The sequence below is a fragment of the Rhinolophus ferrumequinum genome, chromosome 4, assembly GCF_004115265.2.
Source record: "Rhinolophus ferrumequinum isolate MPI-CBG mRhiFer1 chromosome 4, mRhiFer1_v1.p, whole genome shotgun sequence".
Classification (NCBI taxonomy): Eukaryota; Metazoa; Chordata; class Mammalia; order Chiroptera; family Rhinolophidae; genus Rhinolophus; species Rhinolophus ferrumequinum.
Window position 1 is genome coordinate 61122253 of NC_046287.1, and position 23418 is coordinate 61145670.

General features: G+C 46.5%; 1 long non-coding RNA gene across 1 annotated transcript in view; it reads right to left on the reverse strand.

Annotated features, from left to right (window-relative positions):
• LOC117021519 (uncharacterized) overlaps positions 1-23418 on the reverse strand; it is a 109790-nt gene that overhangs the window by 48118 nt on the left and 38254 nt on the right. The window contains exon 2 of the long non-coding RNA XR_004422877.1: positions 1544-1718. This is a non-coding gene — a long non-coding RNA (uncharacterized LOC117021519). The remainder of the gene's footprint in view (positions 1-1543; positions 1719-23418) is intronic.

The following is a 23418-nucleotide window of genomic DNA, read 5'->3' on the forward strand; positions in this document are numbered from 1 at the left end:
TGTTTTAGAGCAATGTACTTATTCTGAGAGCATACTTAGATAGGGAGAGAGAATTTGAGAATGAAGGAGTTGGGAACAGTTAAGAAAAACCTCAAAGAAACGAGAAACAATGACAGAATAGAAAGATGGAAGGGGGCCCAAGCCACACTTTCCCTGTCTCAGAGTTTTGCAGAGGCCATGTGAATCTGAGCCAGGTCTCAAGTCAGCCATAGGGGAAAGAGGAGGGTTATACTGGAGCAAGTTCAGGCATTGAACACAAAGGCCTCCGTTAGTCCAGGGACCATGCAGTCACCAAGAATGCAAAGAAAAGAAAGACACAGCTCCTGCCCCCAAGGAGTTCACCGTCTAGTGGGGAGAAACACAAGGACAGAGTGTTCACGATACAGTTGAAAGTGCTTCCCCTGAGTGAAACACACGGAGCAGAGGCCTGGTGAACAGGCATGTGGTATGGCCTGCGGACAGGAGAGGATCAGACTGACTATTAAGAGGCAAGTGAGACGGAGTCTGACAGAAGAGAGAAGGGAATACGGGCAGAGGGAACAGCCAAGCAAAGGCTCATGACAAAGCCAAGGTATATGTTGTTGGAGCGTAGGGTCCTTAAGGTGTTGTGATGGGAGATGAGGCAGGGAAGGTGATTGACGACCGGAATACTGAAGGCCATGCCAAGACATTTACGTTTCATTAGGAAAGCAACCAGGAGCTACTGGTGAGGTTTAAGGAGAGGACTACATGGACGGCTTGCATCTGGATTGCTCGCTCTGAAATCAGGCAGACGATGGAGCAGAAAGGAATGAGATTAGAGACAGGGAGGCCAGTTAGGAAGAGATGGCAATAGATGGGAGATGAAGGACTGACCCAAAGCAGAGCCAGAGGGCATCAAGACAAGTTGGCAAGTAGCATCTATCAGACCTGGGGACCCACGCAGGGGCTGCAGGAATGGAAGAGGATGAAGACGATGCCTGAATTTCCAGCTGGGCCACGGCTGCATGGTTAACTACCCACTGAGGGAGGGAATGTAGGGGAGTCAGACGGGGTTCAGGTTTGAAAGTCTGGATGTACGTAAAATCTACTTGATCAACATTCTACTTGAAAATCCCTTAGATTACCATTAAGTCCAACTGCTGTGGTCGGGTTAGTGAAGTTCCAGCATGGAGATGGCACTCATCGCATGAGAAACACAGAGAACCAGGTCTCCCATGAGAAAAGAAGAGTCATGTCCTCACTCTAGGGCTTTCAGTCTTGGGTAGAACGGCTGGCAGAAACTACAAGTGCCATTTAAGTCAGAGATTCTCAGCCTAGGCGACATGTTAGAATCACCTGAGGAGTTTTTAAAATACAGATATCTAAGTCCCACCCCAAGAGATTCTGATTTAACCCTCTGGACTGCAGCCTGGGCGTCTGGATTTATACAAGTTCTTCGGTGATTCTAAGGTGCAGACAAGGTTCAGAATCTCTGATTTAAATTGTTCTCTCCCCTTCCCCATGCGTCATTTTGAATTCCTATGAGTTAAGTGGCAACTAGTGAGTTCAGATTTGGACTTACAGTGACTGTCGGAGATTCAAACAGAAACATCCTCTGCCCTTCGCTAATAATCCCTCCGGATCTTGTAAATGTTTATCCCGGCAGCTCTGGGTTGGGCAATGCCTCCTGATTGTTGGGTACACTGGCTGGGATGGCGAAGAGGCCTTTCCAGACAGCAGTTCCAGACAGCTTGGCTCTGAAACACAAACAAAGAGAAAATAGTCACTCTGCCTCCCAACCTGTTCAGCACTGGGGAGGTGGTGGGGTGGGGATGAGGAAGATTTCAAACAAGGGCAACATTTACTAGGCTTTTCCAACCTGTGCTAGAATAGTTATTACTGCAAATAGCCGTTTGGGCTGCTACAAGTCTATAATTTCAACCTCTGAAGTACCATCTTCTCAGAGCTCCTGGTATCTCATTTTGTTGATGCAATCAGGAAAATCCAAGGCCAGGATTTAAGGCAACTTCTCACCCCTCAGTTGCTGGTGCCCTAGTGATTTGATTACCAGGCTCTTCAAAATCAGGCTCCAAGATTTTACAAGAAGGATCCCTCAGAGTCCAAGTGAGGGCTTAATTCTTCTTTTTCTTGTCATACTTGTACTCAGCATACCTTCCCCTTAAAATGCTCATTGTCTCTCCAAGCATCTTCCCTGGAGCATCTTTGAAAATCTAACCCTAGTGAAAATCTAACCCTAGTGAAAATTTAACCTAGTGAAAAATCTAACCCTCAGAGGCCAATGGAGACCAAGTCAGTTTATCCATGATTCCATAGGATGGCCTTCTAGCTTAGCAACCAAAGCAGAAGTGACTCACATGTCCAGAGTGGAGGCCTCCAAGCATAGCAGAGACGCCCTCAGCCACTCCATTCTGCCCTGACCCTTTGGATATCGGTGGATCTTCCCCATGAACAAGGGAAGACAAAGTATACACCAGTCTCAGCATTTGGAGAGAAGAACGGTATATACCAGTCCCAGCTCTTTGGGCATTCTAATCCAATCAGTGTCTTCAAGTCCAGGGTAAAGGAGCCCCCTCCCTCATGCCAAATGGAAACCTGAACTCTGAGGGGAGATCCCAGGTTGACCCCTGACTTCCTAGAGCCTTAGCTTTTCTAGGGCTGCTTTCAACCCCTTATGAAGGCAGCTATTTTGTGGAAGTCCAGCCCAGCCAGTGCACCAGTGACCAAGGGCAGGAGATTCTGTGAGGAGCAGGTCCCCCAAGGCACTCAGAGGACCAGCTTCTGTGTTCCTTTGCTGTGTTGCTTGGGTTACCTCCACCTACTGACAGTCGGTAACCCAGAGACAAGTGTCTTCTAACTCATAGATAAAGGACAGGGATTTTCATCCTTGATTTTCGATTTCTCAGGTCTCCAATGGCTTCAGTGAGTGGCTGTGAAATTCTTGAAACAAAAGCAGTTTGAATTCATTTTTATTAAAAAAAAAAAAAGTAACGCAAAATTGGAGAGTACTTTGTGGGAACCAAGAGGAAGGAAAGATGTCACAAAATTGACAAAGTCATATCATTCATTCATTCAACCAACAAACACCCATCCTGTGCCAAGTACTGTGAAATGTCCAGGAGCTGTAAACAAGAATCAAATAGGGCCCTGGCCTCAGCAAGGTCTTGGTTTGGTTTAAGAAGTGGATGATTATCATAGTGTGTGTTAATAATGTGTGTGTGAAAGTCTGTAACAGAGAGGCTATGGCAACCCCAATGGGGTGCCTAACACTGCTTGGGGTGTCAGGAAAAGGTGTGCGAAGACTGGTAGGAATTCACCAGACTAAGAACAAGAAGTCTCTCGGAGGGACGGTGTATGCAAATCTACAGAGCTGTGTGAAAAGGTGGCACCTTCACGAATAAACTTCCAAAGGCTGGGACTTCAACCTGCATTCCTGGCTAGGGCAAACTACAGAATGCTTCTGCTCTTCCTGGTCCCGCAGGAGGCCCCTTTCCTGGTGCTATCCTATTGAAATTTCCTCTTTATGTACACTGGATTTCTGTGCATATGTCTGATAAGCACCAATATAGGTATGTGACCTTAAAAGTCACATACGTCATCCTATGCAGGATGCTAAAAATAACTTCCCTATCTGCTGCCTGCCATCTCACCTGCCCAGACAGAAGTTAACCAGCTGGGCCTTGTCAAAAGCAGGAGTTGGCAGAGAAGGATTCTGGCAGCTTTGTAGTTTGAATAACCATCCACTTGTTTCCAAGCATATCAGAGAGTTTTTGCCCCATGAAGACATTGGCCTCAGAGGACCCTCAAAAGAGTAGGAGAGAGAGCACTTATTGAGTATCCACTCTCAGTCAAAGCACGACAGGTCAGTTGCTCCATGTATGGTACTGTCATCTCGATTTAAAGAGGAAACTGAGGCTCACAGTCCCACACTTGGAAGGGGTGAGGTCAAGCTCTACACTGCATCCCACACCTGCTTGTGCATACACACACCCTCCCTTCACCTTCCAGGAGACGGCCAACCTCCTCCACCCAAACCAAGGGCTCAAGCTGCCCTTTCACCACCTCCACTACTTCCTCGCTGCTGAGTGTAGAAGGGCCTCTTTCCTATGCTGTGGCCCTCCCTTTCACACAACTGCTCCAGCAGACTTATCACACCAGCACACGCAGGCCAGCTTCAGAGCAGGTGTTTGCAACTTTCCTGAACAACCCTTCTTTAATGAAAATAATGTATGGATTCTTGAACAGGCAGCACATTTGTGTATTCTTTTCCTAAAGAGGTCCTCACTTGCATAATATCAGAGAAAATGGCTATGTGACAGAAGACACAGAAGAAAATAAAAGAATCAGTTTGGGTAATTAAATCCTTATAAGTTTAAAAAGTGAAAATAATAAATTCATAACCCCTTATTCCATGCACGAATATCCCCATGTAACACTAGAGTTTGAGATCCCTCAATGATAGGGACATGATGTCATTAGACTCTGGCCTTGTCCCCTTATTTCCATGCCTCTGTCCTTCTGTCTATTGCCTACGCCCCTTCTCAGCGCATGGTTCCCTCATCTGCATGGTTCTAGGTGCCTGATTTCCATTCTCTACTTCCGGCCCACCCACTCTCTCTCAAGTCAAGGCAACAGGAAGTTCTCCAGGTTCCTGGCCCATTCAGAAAACATTGCCTTTGGCCCCATTTCTGGGACTGAACATTCAGTCCTAGAAATGCTATTGTTCCTCTGCTTTTTAGAAGTTATTGATTCTGAGTCATCTCTTCATTCTCAGCCTTCTTTTCTGACTCTCCCAACTCTTCTCTCTAGACTCATAATTATGCCCCCTTCAAGGACATGAGAATTCCATCTTGTCTTTCACACAAAATGTGAAAGAAGGGTGAATGAGACAAGACCACATATAATTATGTCCAGAGGAAAGAAGAGTAGGATTGAAGAAGAAGGAGTAGAAGTTCAGGAAGGCTAGAGGAGTCAGGGTAAATGTAATGAGGAGGTTGGGAGGGAGGCTGATATGGAAGCAAGAGCTTAACCTTTGGAGTTAGACTTCACTCTTTTTCCTAAGCTTCAGTTTTCTTTTCTGTAAAATGGGTATGAAAATACCTAACTGGAAAAGTTATTAAAAGAACTAACTTCATGCATACTGCTTTACTTATATGATCTCACACTGTTATTATTCCTTTTTTTTCTCAACAAGTGAAGAAATTCAAGCTTAGAGATTAAGTATCTTGCCCAGAGACCCACAGTTGGTAAAGAGCATAGCCAGGATCCAAACCCAAGTCGGTCTGCGTCCACCACCCCTGCTGTTAGTCACCACATGACGCTGCCTCACACCTTACCTCAGACATTCTAATTCTCGGAGCACCACATCCTCGCCTCAGAACTTAGAGTTATTGCATCTCAAGCAAGGAGTTTATTCCTCCCAATCTTAGTCCCCTCCAGGATAGATATTCTTGCCCACTCCACCATTCCCTCCCTCTTATCCACTCCCCTTGGTTCCTTAATGTATGTGTTGGTCAACAACCTGCTAGGAGAATTGCTGCTCTAATATTGCCAGCTATTGATGATGCCCTGGAAGGGGATACAGGCTCCTTGAGAGTGACAACCTTTTTTTTCCCTTCAGCTCAATCGCTACAGCTCAGTAGAGCATGTACTAAGTGCTTAGTCAAATATTTGTTGATGTATGGCCAAGACCAGGTCTACTAAAGGAGTGAGGTAACCACATTTCACTTGACCCCATTTTGTTCACGGTGGGATCCCGCCCTCTTGAAATTTGTCGCTGGCAGACAGGACCACTGAATAGCACCTGAGTCCCAGACCCCATTCACCTCAGACTTCTCAGGAGACCCTGGGAGCATGAGTCAGATAGAGGGAGGAGCAACATATACTATCATAAAATTCATGTGAATTTTAAGTGTTTGGCTTTAATCACAACCTGTTGGTTGACAGAAACTATCTTCAAAAGTAATTTACAATGAACACAATTATTTTCTTACAACTGATATTGACTTTAATTATGCCAACCATCAAGACATCTCTTTTTCACATTGTTTACTCTCAAATCAGCTACTTTGCAAGGCATTTACTGATTTTTTTTCTTTCAAGCCCACAAAAAAGACAGAAGGTTTTTCTTTCAAATTAGAAATATATTTTTTCTTATGAGAAAAGGGATAGATTCTTAAAAATTCATATAATATGAAAATAGTATAGTAAACATTGAACATCTACTCGTAAACCCTTTCCCAAAGATTGCCACTATAATAGGTTGGTTTACAGCCTTCCTAACTTTTAATGCATATGTAAATATAAATGTAATTTGCATGAACTTGATCATCCAAATATACTCTTTAAAACCTGCTTTTTTCTTTGACCTTCTATCATAAATACCTTTCAATGACCATACATATAGATATACACCATAATTTTTAATAACTGCTTAATATTCTATTGAATAGATAAACCCCCAAATTTACTAGTGAACTCCATGTTAATGGATATTTAAGCTGTTTTTATGTTTTTACTATTCTAAACAAAACTACAATGGACATTCCGTGAAATAAATTCCCAGAAATGGAAATGCTGGGCCAAAGGAGTTGCATATTTTACATTTTGATGTATATTCTTAGATAACATTCCGGAAAGGAGGCTAATTATGAAGATCTTACATAAAGAAGTTCTTCTCCCTGATTCCTGGAAAAAAAAAAATTCTTTCCCATCTGAGTATCACAAGCCAGGAGAATGGCAAAGTGCTCCATGTGGCTGTCCATCACTTCCCACCCGGAGGCAGAGGTGGGAACATCATATCTTTTCATGACTTCCAGGCAGAAACCAGGAAAATCCTTGAATTATGACTAATTTTTAAATTCTAAGATTCCAAGGATTTTCTCCTTCAATTTCTAATAACCTCTTTGCTTTTACAGTCCAAAGATTTCACGGTTATTTCCACATTTAGACAAAATGTATTATGTCTAAAACCAATTGGAAGAAAGAGTCCAACACACACATGGAGTACACAATATGTTAGTACCAACGCCAGAACAACTTGACAGAACTAGTTAGAGCAAAAGAAATAACTCTCCAAGACTCCAAAGATCACTTAATTTTTGTTATGTTCTCCAAAAAAGCGTATTTTCTGAACCTGGTATTCAAGACCCTAGAGAGTCCAGCCCCATCATAAAAATTTAGAGACTTATATCCCCTAAATAAACCCCATTTTTCTCTAGTGAAACAGAAGTTGTTGCCTCTCACTGAAACATGTTGTGCTTTCCTGCTTTGTGCCTTTGTGGTTAATGATAAAAAGCTGCCACCATTTATTTCCTGAGTATCTATTATGTTCCATGTCCCCGCTAAATGCTTTTGGGGGGATATTTTAGGTACTCCTGACAGCAACTCTATGAGGCAGGTACTATTTCTCCCCATATACACATGAAAACATGAAGCTCAGAAAAGTTAAGTGACTTACCCAAAGCCACACAACTGTTCAAAATTGAGCCAGCATTGGAAGCCATGTCGTTCTAATTCCAACACTTCTGTTCTTAATCTCTGCCCTGCATTGCCTGACACCCCCAACAATCTAAATCTTTCAAGATGCAGCTCAAATCCCCACCTCAACCCAAAGGAAGTTATCATTCTGAATTCTTGTTGTGCGAACTTTGAAGAGCTTATTGTCCTAGCTACAGTTCGCCACCACCCACTCTTTCCATTTGATTCAGTCAGCCTTTCTTCAGCACCTTCTTCATGCCAGGCCCTGCCAGACACCCAGCCCACAGCCCCAGCCCCCAAGGAGGTGGGGCCAGTGCTGTATCTCCAACTAGGTTGTAAATTCATTGGAGGTAGGTAGAATGGATACCCCTTTGTATCCTCCACAGCACTGGCAGCCCAGTAGACCTGCATCAAATATTTATGGATTAATTGGCTAGTTGAATGGTTGACGACTGGTGCAGGAGTGCTGCTTTTCTCCTCCCATGGCAGTGCCACTCACTGAGTCTTTACCTGTACTCTGTGACCCACCTAGTCTGTAAATTCACCTTTTCCTGCTTTGGGGCATTTCTCTTCCCACCAGGAAGGCAGCTCTGGCCAGGTAATTTATCTCTGTGTGCTGTCTTCTTGGGAGAGGGACGTGCAGCACAGCAGGTACCTGATAAGAAGCCCATTAAACCTCCATCTCTGCTCTCAGCACGAGCTCCCAGGCACTCTGCAGTGTTTATCTTCCCTGCTGAGCAGCTAGGTGGATGACAAGGGTCTGCCTCAGCATGGGGAAAGCAGGGAAAAGACTGTACCTGGAGCCTCCAATCACCTGAACAACAGGAACTGCACCCAGGGCCTCAGCCCCCCTCCCAAGGAACAGGGTTAGGGCAGAGGTTAATAGAAAACCAAACCCTGAGTGTATACTGCATTCCTTCTTCAGATCGCTCCTCTGCCTCCAACACACACACACACATACATACACAGCTACACACACACCCCTACACATATCCATATCCCCCCTCCTTCTCTGACCCCATGACATGAAAATTCAAAAGAGAACACAGGTGAGAGGAAAAGCCAAGGAAACTACCTTTTGGGAGGGAACTGGAGTAGGTGGTCACTGATCCCCATGGTGCAATTTGAGAACATCAGGCAGGACTAACTCCTGTGCCACCCATCACCAGGGCCCAAAAGTTCTCATTTAGAGTCATTTTCTGAGGTAGCCCAAAAGTCTGCCTTTGAGAAGCAAATATTGGACAGCCTGCTCTTGCTTCACGGCTCTTAGAAGGGACCCGCACTTGGTTTAATGCTCTGCTGTTGCCATCTTGAGATTCTTAATAACATCTTTAAGGAGACGCCCTGCACTGTCACCGTGTGCTAGGCCCTGCAAGATCAGTGGCCAGCAAGATTCTTCAGGAACAGGATGCAGGACAGGACAGGCTCTTGGTAAGGAAGGTGTGGGTGAGGGCTGGTCAGGGCCGGCAGGGCCGTCCCACTCCGGCCATGGAACACAGGATGCCACAGCCCACAGCAACTCAGAGAACCTGCCTAAGGCTGGGCCACACTGTTTCTCGCCCCTCCCCCACCAGCCTTTCCAACTTACCAAAGCCAAGAGAGCATTGAGCTGTTTGAGCACTGAGAGCACTGAGAGTTTCTAGGTCCCTGCGTCCCTGCTCTGGGTTGCACAGAGAGTGCAATGGTGGTCCGTCCCCACACTTACGTGCTCTGACCATCCACAGGCCCTGGGCTTCGCCTCCGGCTGCAAATCTTTTCACCGGCACTAGAGTCATAACACCATCAACATTGATAAAACTGCTGCCGTTTCCTGGGTGTCTTCAGCCCCAACAAACTGGGCATGTGAGCCCCCAGTTCACAAGCGCTTAGCCACCCCAGAGGGAGCCCATTTAAGGCTCGGTGTGATCCAGAGCCCATCTCAGGAGTAGACTTCACTCCCACCCTCATACCCAGCAGAAGCCAGCTCTCTCCTCTGGGAAGACCAGCTCTTAATTATTAAAGCAAGGAGCTGGGCATAGAGTGAGAGTGAGGGCTTCTTTAAGGGAAGAGCCAGGTCTGTATCCCAGTGGCAAGCTCAGGGCCTAAACCAAAGTATGCCCCAGGAGGGAGTGAGGGAGGGTAGAAGGAAGGTAGGTAGGAAAGATGGAGGAAGGGAGGGAGGGAGGAAGAGAGGGAAGGAGGAAGAGAGGGAGGGAAGAAGAGAGGGAGGGAAGAGTGGGGGAAGTGGGAGACTCTTGTCTTTTAATCTTCTCCAAAATAGCCTCTCACATTCCACCAATATTATTGCATTTCTTAAAGACCTTCTGGCCTTGAAAAGCCCTAATAAAATTCAAATATCCGTGGAAACAGTAATTCTGTGAGCTTTCTTCCAGGGAGATAAAGGGTGGTGCTTGGAGTCTGGTGAAAGCAGAAGGAAGGCAGGGAGGAGGGGGAATGGCAGAGATGCCAAACACAATTGCTGTGCAATGCTACGGAGGGTGGGCCCTGGGCGGGATCACACCACAGCCACAGTGCGGAGAGGCCCCACGCAGTCACTCATGACTACAGAGCAGACTGACACCGCTCCAAGTGGCTTCTGAGCTGCCTCTTGCTGAGTTCTGCTTGTCCTAAGATCCTTCCTGCCCACCTCCCCCTGTCCTGAGCCCAGAATCCCCCTCACTTCTCCTGCCACCAAAGAGCAGGGCCTCGCTTCCTGGAGGGGACATGCCAGAATCATACACTGGGTGGGAACAGGAATGAAGGGTGGTGCTACTGCAGCGTCAGAGCCCTGCTTTCCAGCCTCCTCTCCCAGCACCTGGCCCACGTTGATGTCAGTCCTGCCAGGGCCCACTGAGCACCCTGCCGAGCTGTGCTAAAGCATGTCTTCTGCTACATCCCACCACAGAAGGGAGCAAGAGGGGGAGAGGAGGGCCTGCAAATCCCATCCTGCTCCACAGAATGCGACCTCATTAAGAGAGCCTGCTGGAGAGGGGATTAGGCCTCACGGTGAGTTCCCATCACGCGGTTGTTATCATCAGTAGGTTTCATCAGGATTCAGAACTCACCCTTCAGAACTGGTGCCTCTCACCAGCTGCAGATGCCCTGGGATCAGCGGATCAGCGTCGGGCTCCCCCATAAACACATTCCATCTTTGAATCCACAAGCATATGGATTCATCAAGTGCTCAGGCCTCTAGACCTGCCGAAAAGTGAAATGGAGCCTCCTTCCCACAGAAGGGAAGGATCCTGTGCTCCTGGCCCAGGAAGGCCTCATGAGGGAAGCAGGGCTAGAGCTGGGCCTAGCAGAATGGGGGTAGGGGCACGGGAGGGTGGGGGCAGAAACACATGGGGAGGAGCAGCAAAGGCAGCCAAAGTATCTTTCCACCTTAAGCACAGGCCTCTGCTCCCTGCCTGATATTCCCTAATAGCCTGGAAGTTTCCTGGTTATCTGCCCCCAAAGCAGCAAAAAAGCATTTTCCTGGGAATGCTAGGGATCAAAGTGGTCTTAACTGCCCCCAGAATTCCCCCATAGACCTGGGGCTGAGGAAAATGCATCTCAGTTCCTCTTCACACCTGCTGTTGCTATCCATCAGAAGGCCATGGGGGACAATTCGGCCCCCTTAGATGTGTCACAATGTCCTCCCCTACAGGAGAAGCTGTCTCAGGGCCGGAAGGGGCTGCTGTTCTCACAAACAAGGATGGTGCTGCAGGTACTGAGCTCCTGAGACTGAGCTTCCGAGTCCCATCATTCATTCGTTCGTCCCTTGGCTGGGCTGGACATCCACTGAGCACTTGCTAAAGGCCCAGGGCTTGTCGGGGACTGAGGATACCGGGCACATTCATCCTGTCTGAGCTCAGAGCCTAAGGCGGGAGGCAAGGAGCAGACGCTGGGATTAGATCCTGCACTGTGTGTAAGGCACTGCAAGAAGGATCCGGGTTCTGTGTCCTTGCCCTCCAGGAGCTTAGTCTCAAAGTTGACACAATGTGATAAGGTTGAGAGAGGGGTCAGCATGGAAGGCTGCTGAACACAGAGGGGAGCAGCTAAGTTGGGGGGGCACCTAAGCATTTGATGAAAGGGGTGTGGGGAGGGTGAATGCTAAGCATAGGGGAAGGGGCTTAGGCAAGGGCCTGGATGACCTAGAACCTTCCAGAAGATTGGAAGGCCTAGAAAAGCAATAGTTCTGGGAGCTGGAGCTTAGATAGGAAAGGAGAACCCCTCTGCTTTAGGCAGAGTCCAGGTGTGGTCAGATTTCCATTTTAGAAAGTGGCTGGCTAGAGCTGGAAACCACTGTCCTGGAGGACGCTGCCTTAGCCTGGTGTGAGATGATGGACAACTGCACTAAAGCAATGGGGTAAGCATAGGACAGAGGGCCAGATTGGATGGATTGAAGGAGGGAGAATGGACAAGATGTGGTGACTAACTGGATGTGGGGGTGGTATGCAAGAAGGAAGATGACATCCAGCTTCTGGCTTGATCAGCAGGGATAGTTGTGTTATTAACAAAGGTAGGGAATGTGGACAAGTACCAAGATTGTGGGGAATGATAAAAAGTTCAGTTTTGCGCTGAGTCTGAGAAGTTTGTGAGACAAAGAAGAGATGCTAGAAAGCTGTGAGATAGTCCTTTCTGTACCTCAGATGTTATAGATTTGGAAGGCAATGACAAACTGAAGTTATACAAGTAACTTAGGTCATCCAGTTTGTAAATGACAAAGATAAACCCCTGAGGAAGAGTATCATATAATAAAAAGGGAAAGGAAGAGGAACCTGGGCTAAAGCTAAAGAGTGATAGAATCAAAAAAGCCAATTCAAACTGGCCTAAATAATACAAGTAATTTAAAGGTGCATGTAATTGGAAATCCAGGGCGAAGATTGGCTTCAGGTTCAGTTTGATCCAGCTGCTCAACAATGAGATCAAGGATCCAGCTTCTTTCTTTTTGTTTCTTGCCTCTGCCCTGCACAGAATTAGCTTTCTTCTTATGACAACAGCCAAAACTCCTGGGGTTCTTACTGACCCCTCCAAGTCCAGGGAAGAGATCAACACAGCCAGACATCTCCCAGAGAAGCAGGGAAACTTCTTACCTGGAAACTACCAACAAAATTTCCCCCAAGCTCATTGGCTTGATTTGGACACATCCCCATTCCTGAACCAATTTCTGTGGCTCTGATTTGTTTGTGCCAAAACCATTTTCCCCAGACTCAGAGAACAAGATGCCGTTGATTTTCCACAAAGCACATAGAAAAAAGAGTAGATTCCTTAAAGAAAAACAGGGTAATTACCATATTACTCAAAAATAGAAAGAATGGGTGTTAGGGAAGCTTACAATGGTAAGTATCACAGATGAGAGTTCTCAAGGAGGAAATGGTCACCTTCAAGAAAAACAGAGAGCTCAAGGGACACCTAAATTGAATGGGTGTGTTTTGTATGAGGTGGGATGGTAGGGGCTTGGGGGGGGGCTGGAAAGTCTTCCTGGAAACTGTAGTTCCTGAAGGGAATCAGACCATGCATAGGCACTAGATAGCATGCATGCAACTAAGTGTGTGCACCACGCACGTGGGGAGGAGCGTGCCCGAGGTCTAGCGGCAAGGCTGACAGCACGCTCTGAACAAGCAGGAATCCAGTGCAAGTGTCCAGAGATGAGGATCTGTGAGCCAAGGCCAAATCCTAGCAGTTTTCACAGGGGCCACGCTGAACCACTTGGATGTCATCGTTAAGGCTATGGGAACCGCTGGAGGGCTCCAAGCAGGGGATGGTGGGGCCACACTGAAGTTTAGGAAAATCACTCTGGCCTCAATGCGAGGAGGTAGTGAAGGAGGAAGACAGGGGGTCGGGGGAGGCCGCTGTAGGTATCTGGGCAGCCTCAGCCAAGGTCGTGGTGGCAGGGTGGGGAAAAGAGGACAAGACAGCAGCACTGAAGGGGGGAAGGGAGGTGGAAGTGGGGGTGGTGGTGAGAAGGGAGGGCACGCTGGCTGTGAGGGCAGGGCTGGCCATCTCAAGGATTAGGGCCCTGCCAGAACTCTGCCCCCCTCCCCAGCCCATTCATCCACTGCTGAGATGCCAGTGAAGTCACACGTGCTGCCACGGTCAGGATGATTAACTATTAATTGTGGAAAGGAAATTGCATATACACATGTGGGAAATGCTTCAGAACACTTCAGCCTCCAGCTGGCTCCACAGGTGCCGTGGGAGGAGAGGGAAAGGGTGAGTTCAAGGAGGAAGGAACGAAAGGGGGAGATGCTCCCAATGAAGTGGAGATTTCTTTTTTATAAAAATGCAAGTGCAAGAAAATTTTGCCCCAAGGAGCAGCTGAAGAAAAAGAACAGGATCCTAAGTCTTCATTTTGGAGGCAGCTTCCTGAGTGGCTGGTAATTTTTCTTCTTGAAGGTGAAGTGTTTGCAGTCCCTGCTCTAAGAGTTGGACCCCATGTTCTATTTCTTGTAGACTTTGGCTTTTGTCAAATGGGAGATGCTGGAATCCTTTGCACAGGAGACCAGACCAAGTTGCACTCTTGGCCATGCTTCCTAGCCCTGGTTCCAGTTTGGGGGGAAGAGAAGAGGGCTGGGGGACTGATGGAGGGGAGAACACACAGGGGCTGAGGTAGGAGGAATGGACTGCTGTTCCCAACAGCCCCTGAAAGAGAGCACGGGAAGGGGAATGCTGGCAAAACAGCTAATTCTCCGCCTCTGCTTTCTCGCTCAGCATCCCAGGCCTGGAGTTCCTGCTCTTGTCTGACTCCAGGGGAAGAGAAGGAGGAGGAGCTACTGATGCAGCATGTTTCCAAGACCTGCTCAGCGAAAGCAGAGGTCACCAATCTGGAAAACAGAAGTCCTTGGCTGACCACAGCCACACCTGTCTCCGCCCACCCAAGTGGGGCGACTGCATTTGTCTCTCCAGGATACTGTGCACAGTGAACCCGACATCCAAGGAAAGAGGGCCAGGGAGCTGGAGTTAGCTGGAGAGTTCCAGTGCTCCACACTTTGGCCTTCTCTCTGCCAAAGTGGCAGGAGAATCTGGAACGAGTCAAACTAGATGTCCTTGTCACTCTTTTTAGAAGATGCTCAATAAAATCTCTTCTTCAATCTAAAAACCTCTCCACCCAATCACCAGGAAGGCCACAAGGTCAAAAGCAGACTTTTTGCTCACATTCTGCCCCTTCTTCCCCCTTACTGAACACCAAGAATAACTTCCTGCTGGGGGTGAGGGTGAATAAAAAAAGATTTAATTACAGTTTCTGTTTCTGACTTCCCTCCCCCTCCCCCAGGAGCCATCATGTTGCCCTACCTGGCTGTGGTGTCAATGAGAGGGCACTGGCCTGGCTGACACTACCACAGGCCAAGGTGCCATCGAGAAAGCCTTGGGGCTGGAGGGTCCTCTCCACTGCCAAGCTCCCTCATTCTCACAGCAATCCCTGAGCAATCTCTGGGACCACCAGAAAATTTGGTCTTGGGGTATCTTCTTAAGGCAGGATGGAAGAGGATTCTAAATCTTTGAAAGAGAGGGCAATTCCGACCCCCACCCCAGATATCTCCAGGCCAGCAGTGTCTCCTCCTCCAATTTGCAAATTTCACCCTCTACCTCCCACCCCTGCCCCCCATTCTTGCTGCTCTGCGGCTGTCCACCAGGATTATTTCATGCTTTGTGCTTTTCACATACAATTCTCAACAGCATCAAATGGGGTTTCATATGGTGTGGTCTGTCCTCATTGTTGATAAGTCTTAGGCACACAACTTCTCTGGGTCCTCCATCACTCTGACCCACCCCCCTTACCTCAAGCTTCCAGAGGAAAATTTTTAAAAACCCAGGAGGAACGTAATTTAGTGGTTACCAGAGGGTAAGGGGGTTGGGGGGTGGGAGATGAGGGTAAGGGGGATTAAATATATGGTGATGGAAGGAGAACTGACTCTGGGTGGTGAACACACAATGTAATGTATAGATGATGTGATACAGAATTGTACACCTGAAATCTATGTAATTTTACTAACAACTGTCACCCCAATAAATTAAAAAAAAAAAAAAAAACCCAGGATTCACCAAGCAAACATTCTGCAAGTCCATCTCTGCTCTCAGCCAGCCCTTAGCTATCCTCTTCAACTCTGATAAGCAGGTGAGGAGGGCCCTTCCCCCCCTAAAGCCCCCCAAACTCATCAGAGACCCCTTTCAATCTGGTCATCAGATGCTTCTGAAAACCAGTGCTGAGCCAGGAGGGGCATCTGTAGAGCTATGTGAAAACTGTTTTTCTGGTTTGGGACCTCACCCACCAGGATTCCGTTAGCTGCCTTTGTTGTCCAAGAATTTGAGTTAGGAATCCCTCCAGGAGGTAGGAGGGGTGATTAAAACGAAGAAGAGAATAAAAGCTTTTAGACATGGTCCATCCGTGCCAAAAACCGCTTTGGAGGCTTACAAGTGCTCACAGGACCATCAAAGGGAAGCCGGCGCCGATAACTCTGTTTGTTGACTCGGTGAAATCCTCCATCTCAGGGTTATTGCCATTGAAAACATCTCCTCTATCTGGAATCTCTTCTACACCAAGTGCACAATTGCTTCATTCATCTCCTCGGAGGAATCTGTCACCAAATCCACACGCTGCCTCCGCCAGCAGGCGAGGCAGGATACCAACGTGCTCGGGCCTCCACCCACTGGGACGAGCCAAGGATGCGGTTCCCGTGGTAATAAAGACCCAGATGTCTCACCCACCTTGTGGGCAGCATCCTCTGCCCCCCCAACCTGATCCCCGCGCCCCTCACCCTCACAAAGAATCAAGGCAAGAGGAGAGGGCTGGAAGCAAGAATTTCCATCTCAATCATTGTTCAGGGAGATTCACATAAACACACAACAGGCTCCTGCACTGGAGAAAGGAAAACCAACCTGATAGTGTGCCTTCTCTGTGCCAGACGTATGTTCTGTCACACATTTGATCTTCAGAACAACCCAGTGAGGTTGGTCTTTTATGGAGTAGGACTCGAAAGCAAGTTCCACCCGCTGGTGGCGAGAATGTGGGCAAAGGGCTAAGAATCTGAGCTTTGTGTCACCTGTCTCCCCTGGGAGTAGTCCAGGTACAGCCCCTCCTGACCTCCCAGCCCTGGGGAGAGGGAAGCCAAGGGCAGCAAGTAAGTCTAAGTGCTTTGTAACACGGAAAGCACTATCCAAATGTTAATGGGCTGTGACGTCCTCAAGGGTAGCAGGATCTTCTACTTCATCATGACGTCCCTGGCACCCAGATCAGTGGCTGGAACATAATCAGCTCTCTATTGATGTGGGAGTGGAATGAAGCAGAGCCCACACCCCTCCTCATGGAGGGCAGAGGGGAGAGCTCCCCGTGGCCTAGATGGGGTAGGGGTTGGGAGAAGTGGGGGAAAGCCAGGAATCCTGTGGCAGACCACCCTGAGCAAAGAATGAGCACACAGTGCGGGGAGTGGGAAGCAGATAAGCCCTCCCCGCCTAAGTCTAGTCAGTGAGATCAGCGAAATCCATTGAAGTCTTGCAGGAAGAGCCTTGTGACCCTCTCACAAGAGGTGAGAGTTGAACTGATGCCCAAAGCACTCCTCACTTGAAAGGGAGCGCTGCGCCCATGCATGTCTGGAATGGGGCAGGCAGAGGGCTGGTGTCTGCCTGGTGCCAGCCTTGAGAAACCCAGTGGCTCCTGACAGAAGGGAAGACCTTGACACCTGGGTTTGATTAATCTAAGAGTAAAAAGGAGCAGGTGCTCTGGGCGGGCTTTGGTTGAGGGAGGGAGACCGAGAGAAAACAGAAAGGGAAGTTCTAGGGGCTCCTTAGGGAAATCTCCATACACCCACATTGGCCTTGTAGGGAGGGCATCTGTCTCCCACTCCAGGCACAAACATTATTACTGTCACCTCCCTGGAAGCCTCCTCTGTCCCTTGCCAAGCAGGATCTTTGAATCCCCAGGGTACCTATCTGTGACCATGTTATGGCACTATCTGCATTCTGCCTTTTGTTGCAGGCATTTGCGTTCCCATCCCCTGTCCCTTATGGAACTAGGCCTTATTATTCTTGCGTCCCTCTTGGCAGCTACCACAGTGCCCAGAGCCTGGCAAGTGTTCCACAGACACACGTGAAGAAACAAAGGTGGGTGCAGGTCAGGAAGGGAACAAAGGGAAAAAGATCAGAATAACCTGCTTAACCGATTGCCCCCTGCCCTGCTATCCACCGCTCATCCCAGGCCCCAACGTGGTCCCCTGGGGTGCCAGACACACTTGGTGAGGGCAGGTAGTGGGCAGTGGTTCAGACTGGATGGAGGCTCCCCCTCCTCAAGGCTGGCTGTCTCCTGTCAGGGCAGGAAGTGCTCCTGCCGACATTGCATCTGCACAGGCACAATTGAGCCTCCCTCTCTAGAGTGATTTGTGTGTCAAAAATGCGCCAAGACTGTAAATCAGGTGGTAGGAAGTGCCGTCTCCTGTTTTCCTCCTCAACCAGAGGGAGACAGACTGTACTGCCACGGGGCTCCCAAATCTGGAAAACTGCCTCTGATGTAAGAGATTTTTACAGACACTAACATGGACCTGTGCTGGGGAGCTGGGCTCCTGGCTCTCCCTCCCTGGCTCAGCCACCTCAACCCAAGCTGGGGGGCTTAGCTGGTGGGGGACCTGAAAGCCAGGTGCCTAGCAAGCCTTGGTGTTCAATAGCAGCTGCTGGAACAGTTCCTCCCAGGAGGCACCCAGGGGAATTTTCCACTGCCCGCTTAGATTTAGCTCTCCCTGCCTGCACTGCTGCCTTGGCTGTTCACAGTGAGAAGAGCAGGAAGGTGGGGGCCCACACAGAGGCCCTCCAAGAGGGCTGCAGCTGGCCTAGAGGCATCTGGGGGGGGGGGGGCGGACAGACAGGCTGGCCGGGCTTGAGAAGTAGGTTTTGTTTGTTTTCACTGTGCCCCAGCTCGACCTCACTATTCCCTGAGCCTGGAATGCTGGGGTGTGCGGAGGCGCTGTGGGTGGAACCAAGGCCTCCTTTGGGGTTGGGAGGAGAGGATCAGGGCACTAGTTTCAGGGAGCAGGGACAAAAGCCAATGAGTCGCTTCCCTCTCTGGGCCCCTCCTTTCCTCGGGAGGTCTGAGAGATGCCCAGCGTGGGTGAGTGCGCCCTTCCTCCTTCCCTCCCTGTCTCTGCCCCACCTCCCCGGAACCACCGCCCCCTCAGCCCTGAGCTGCTGATGCCCTCTGGGTTCTGTTTTCATTCCAGGCTGTGGATCCGGTCGTGGGAAGCAGGTAGGAAACCATGATTCTGGGGGTTAAATGAAGAATTATATTTAGTGCTCACAGAAAGCCAAATATTGGGTTAGCAGCCAGGAATTGAGAGGGAAAAAACCCAAAGCAAACAGCAGAGGGAAGAAATTCCTACCAAACAAGGTCCCTATTCATTCTTCCAATCCCAGGTGCAGGGGCCTGCAGGGCTGAGACCCGCTGAACATGAGCAGCCTGCCCTGTGTTCATGGCTGTGGAGAAACATGTGGACCCGAGACTTTGACGAGACCCCAAACTTAGAGCTTACACTATCTGTCCCCATGGGACCAAGGGGCACGCAGCCCTCCCCACAAAGGTTGTCACTATCTCTACTCAAAATAGTACCCAGTGTTGGCCCTAACTCTCCGTGGGAGCCCGGGATGGGCTACGAGGGAGAGCACAGTGAAATGTTCCTGGTTTGACCTTGAATAAGTGATTTAACTGCCCTGGGCCTCCTGTATGGAATGCCAGGGTTGGATTATGATTTCACAGGTCCTAACATCCTATTATTTTGTTTCTGCCTAAAATAAACAACGAGAAAAAGAGTGTGAGCAAGACTATGACAGCAGGACCCATCTGTTTCCGAAAGAGCTTAGGGCGAGGTCTAGAGAGAGAAAGTGATGTTTCAGCTTGTTCCCCAAGCTCAGCTTCCTGTGCCTTGGCCATCCACCAAGCTAACTTCTAGGATCTGAGCTGACTCCTCTGGAGACCCCAGACTCCAGTGGTGGGCTTCTGGAACCTGCTCTGGCTGCTACAAAGTCAGATAACAGCCTGGGCATGGGAAGGGCTGCAACACCCAGCCTGGCTAACAGCGAAGCTGAGGAGACTGGAAGTTCGTGAGGGAGAGCTTGAGAGTAAGTGGAGGGAGAGAACAGAGGGAAGAAACATGGCTGACCTCCCAAATATCTTCTGCGTGATCTCAGAGAAGACAAAGTTTATCCTCCTGACTCCGAGACTCATTTGTATCCAGCCACTGGATTCTCTAATTATCTGCCCTTCCTATAGGGGAGATCTATAGTAGGAGGCTGGATCCCAGGTAATGAAGGACCTCTAGAAGCAGAAGTTGCTAGTCACAGGGGTAAAGGACTGAGATCTGACCAACCAGAAGAAAAGACTGGAATTCCTTGCTACTGGGTCTGTCTGTCTTTCTCTATGGGTCTCTATTTATTTCTCATACACTTGACACTCTCTGCTTCCCACCTCCTAGTTTTCTCAAAAAGACCCGAGCTGGTAGAATCCGGGCACCCACACACTCTGTGGACTAGCATTTCCTGCACCCTGATGAATGCCCACTGCAAAGAGCCCTAGCCTGAGGTTGGCCCTGTCTACCAGGCCAGCCTCCCCACCCCTATCTCCCCAGGCTCTAGCCCTCATCAGCGGGGACTCAAAAACATGCCTATGTAAGTGAGTCATGGGACCAGAACCTTGGGAGAGGACATGCAGAGCCAGCCATTTCACAAAACATTGTGAAATAAAATGAATTCCCACCAACCTGCTTCTTCCCTTTGATTCCTTAAGCTCAGCAGATTGCACCACCTTCCACCAGTTTTCCAGAAACTAAAAACCATCCTTGACATCCATCCAATCTGCCACTTCCTATTTATCTCCTAAATTTATCCCTATAATCTCACCACCCCCACTATCACTTGCCTTCATGGGCTTTTGGCATATTTCACCTAGATTACTGAAATTTCCTCCCAGCTGGTAATTCTGGCTTTGTATGGCTCTTCTTCATCCCATGCTCTCCAGTTTAGCCAGAGATATATTTCTAAAATGCATATGTGTGAAATCATTTCACTTGCCTGCATGCAATTTTTCATTATCCATTCACTACCTAGAAGACGAAGTCTGAGTTCATGAGTGAGCAAGCAAAGCTCTCTGTGATGTCAACCCAGCCTGTCTACCACCATTTCCCTGGTCGCCAGCCAGAACTAGTGACAGTTCTGTAAACAGGTCCTGCTGGACTTCCAGTCAGGATGAAGTGGTGAAATTGGTGCAGCCACTATAGAAAAATGTATGGTGGTTCCTCAAAAAATTAAAATAGACCTACCATATGACCCAATAATTCCATTTCAGGGTATGTATCTTAAGGAAACAAAATCACTGTCTCAAAAAGATATCTGTGCCCCCAGCATTATTTACAATAGCCAAGATATGGAAACAAGCAAAGTGTCCACCAAAGAATGAATGGATAAAGAAGCTGTGAGATATATACAGAGGGTGCTAAAAAAATGTATACACATTTTAGGAAAGGAAAAAACTGTATTAAAATTGTAATACTCAATATATACCAATAACAAAAGATGAATACAAGTCATGTGTATACACCCGATATATATTTATATTCATTGGAATATTATTCACCCATAAAAGAGAAGGATATTCTGCCATTTGCAACAACTAACTTTAATACCAAAACCCAAAAGAACAAGAAAAAATAACTATAGAACAATACCATTTATGATCATAGATATAGAACTTCTAAATTAAATACTACCAAATTAAATTTAGGAAAATGTATATATAAACTAAAACATGACCTGGTTGCGTTTATCTCAGTAATTCGAAGATGGAAAAATTCAACATAAGAAAATCTATTAAAGTATACTACTTGAACAGATTAAAGAAGACAACCCCACTTAATCAATACAATAGATTCAGAAAAAAAAATATTTGCTAAAATTAAATACTCATACAATTGGATATGTAAGCATGGAGTGTACAGTTAATAATGTGAAGGAATTATTGTTGAAAATGGTTGATATGGCAATACGGTTATTTTTCATTTTTTAAAGAATTCTTATCTTTTAGGGATATATACTGACATATTTACAGATAATATGATATAATGTCTGCCATTTGTTTCAAATAACACAGAATGGGGAGAATTTAGCTGAGGTATAGATAAAACAACATTGACCATGAATTAACAGTCTTTGAGACTGTGTAATGGGGAGACAGAAGTTTATTATACAAAGCTGCTTATTTTTGTGTGTGTTAATTTTCCTTTAATAAAGAGTTAAGAAAATTCAAACTCACTCATGGCTTTAAAAAAAAAAAAAAAAGGAACTGAAGTCAATGACCTTAACATGACAAAAGTCATCTACCAAACTTAGAGTTAAAATCACTTGTAGTGAAACTTAAAAACATTGTCATTAAAGTCAAAAACTAGATGAAGATGTCTATTATTACTGTTTATTCTCAACTACTAGAGTTCCTAGCCAATACAATAGAAGAAGGAAAAGAAAGAAGACGTATAAGAATTGAGGGTTGGGAAATACGTCCCATAGACATATGAAAAGATGGTCAACATCACTAATCATAAGAGAAATGCAAATAAAAACCACAATGAGATATAATCTCACTCCTGTCAAAATGGCTATCATCAATAAATCAACAAACAACAAGTGTTGGTGAGGATGTGGAGAAAAGGGAACCAACTTGTGCACTGTTGGTGGGATTGCAAATTGGTGCAGCCACTATGGAAAGCAATTTGCAGGTTCCTCAAAAAGTTAAAATAGAACTACATTATGACCCAGCAATTCCACTCCTGGGTATCTATCCATCCACTCCTGGGTATCTATCCAAAGAAATCCAAAACACTAATTCAAAAAGATATATGCACCCCTATGTTCACTGCAGTGCTATTTACAATAGACAAGATAAGGAAGCAACCTAAATGCCCATCAATAGATGCTTGGATAAAAAAGATGTGTACATATATGCAATGGAACATTACTCAGCCATAAAAAAGAATGAAATCTTACCATTTGCTACAATATGAATTGACCTAGAGAATATTATTCAAGTGAAATAAGTCAGAGAGAGAAAGACAATACCATATGATTTCATTTAGATGTGGAATCTAAAGAACAAAATAAATGAACAAACAAAACAGACACAAAATCATAGACACAGAGAACAAACAGATGGTTGCCAGATGGGAGGGGTTCAGGGAGCTGGATGGAAAAGGTGAAGGGATTATGAACTACAAATTGATAGTTACAAAATAGTCATGGGGATGTAAAGTACAGCATAAGGAATATAATCAATAATATTGTAATAACTATATATGGTGCCAGGTGGGGGGAATCACTTCATAAATTATGTAAATGTCTAACCACTATGCTATACATCTGAAACTAATATAAAATAATATTGAATGTCAATGGTAATTGAAAAATAAGAAAAATAAAACTTATGTTCCCTGTAAAAAAAAAAAAACACAATAAAATTATTTTTTTTTTTTAATTGAGGGTTGGGGGTAGAGAAAAAAATGATCCTTATTTGCAGATAATATGAGAGTATATATATTTTTAAAAACTGACAAACTATTAAAACTAATAGTAAAGTTCAGCAAGAAAATCTAGTAGGAAAGAAAAACACGATGTTTATGGTCACAACAAAAATAATCCAGTACCCAGGAATATATCTAATGAAAGATGTGCTTTCTGAAGAAAATTACAAAACATTATTATTAAAGAACCTAGGTGAAGACTTGAATAAATGGATAGATATAATATATTTACGGACAAGAATATTCAACCTTGTAAAAATATCAATTGTACCAAAATTAATATATTAATTTAATGCAATTCCAATCAAAATCCCAACTAGTTTTTTCTTGATACTTGACAAGCTTATGCTAAAATTCACATGAAAGGTCAAGTGTCAAGAAAAGCTAGGACAATTTTGAAGAAAAGGGGACAGAACTTGCCCTACCAGATGTCAAAACTTTTTCTAAATCTTTA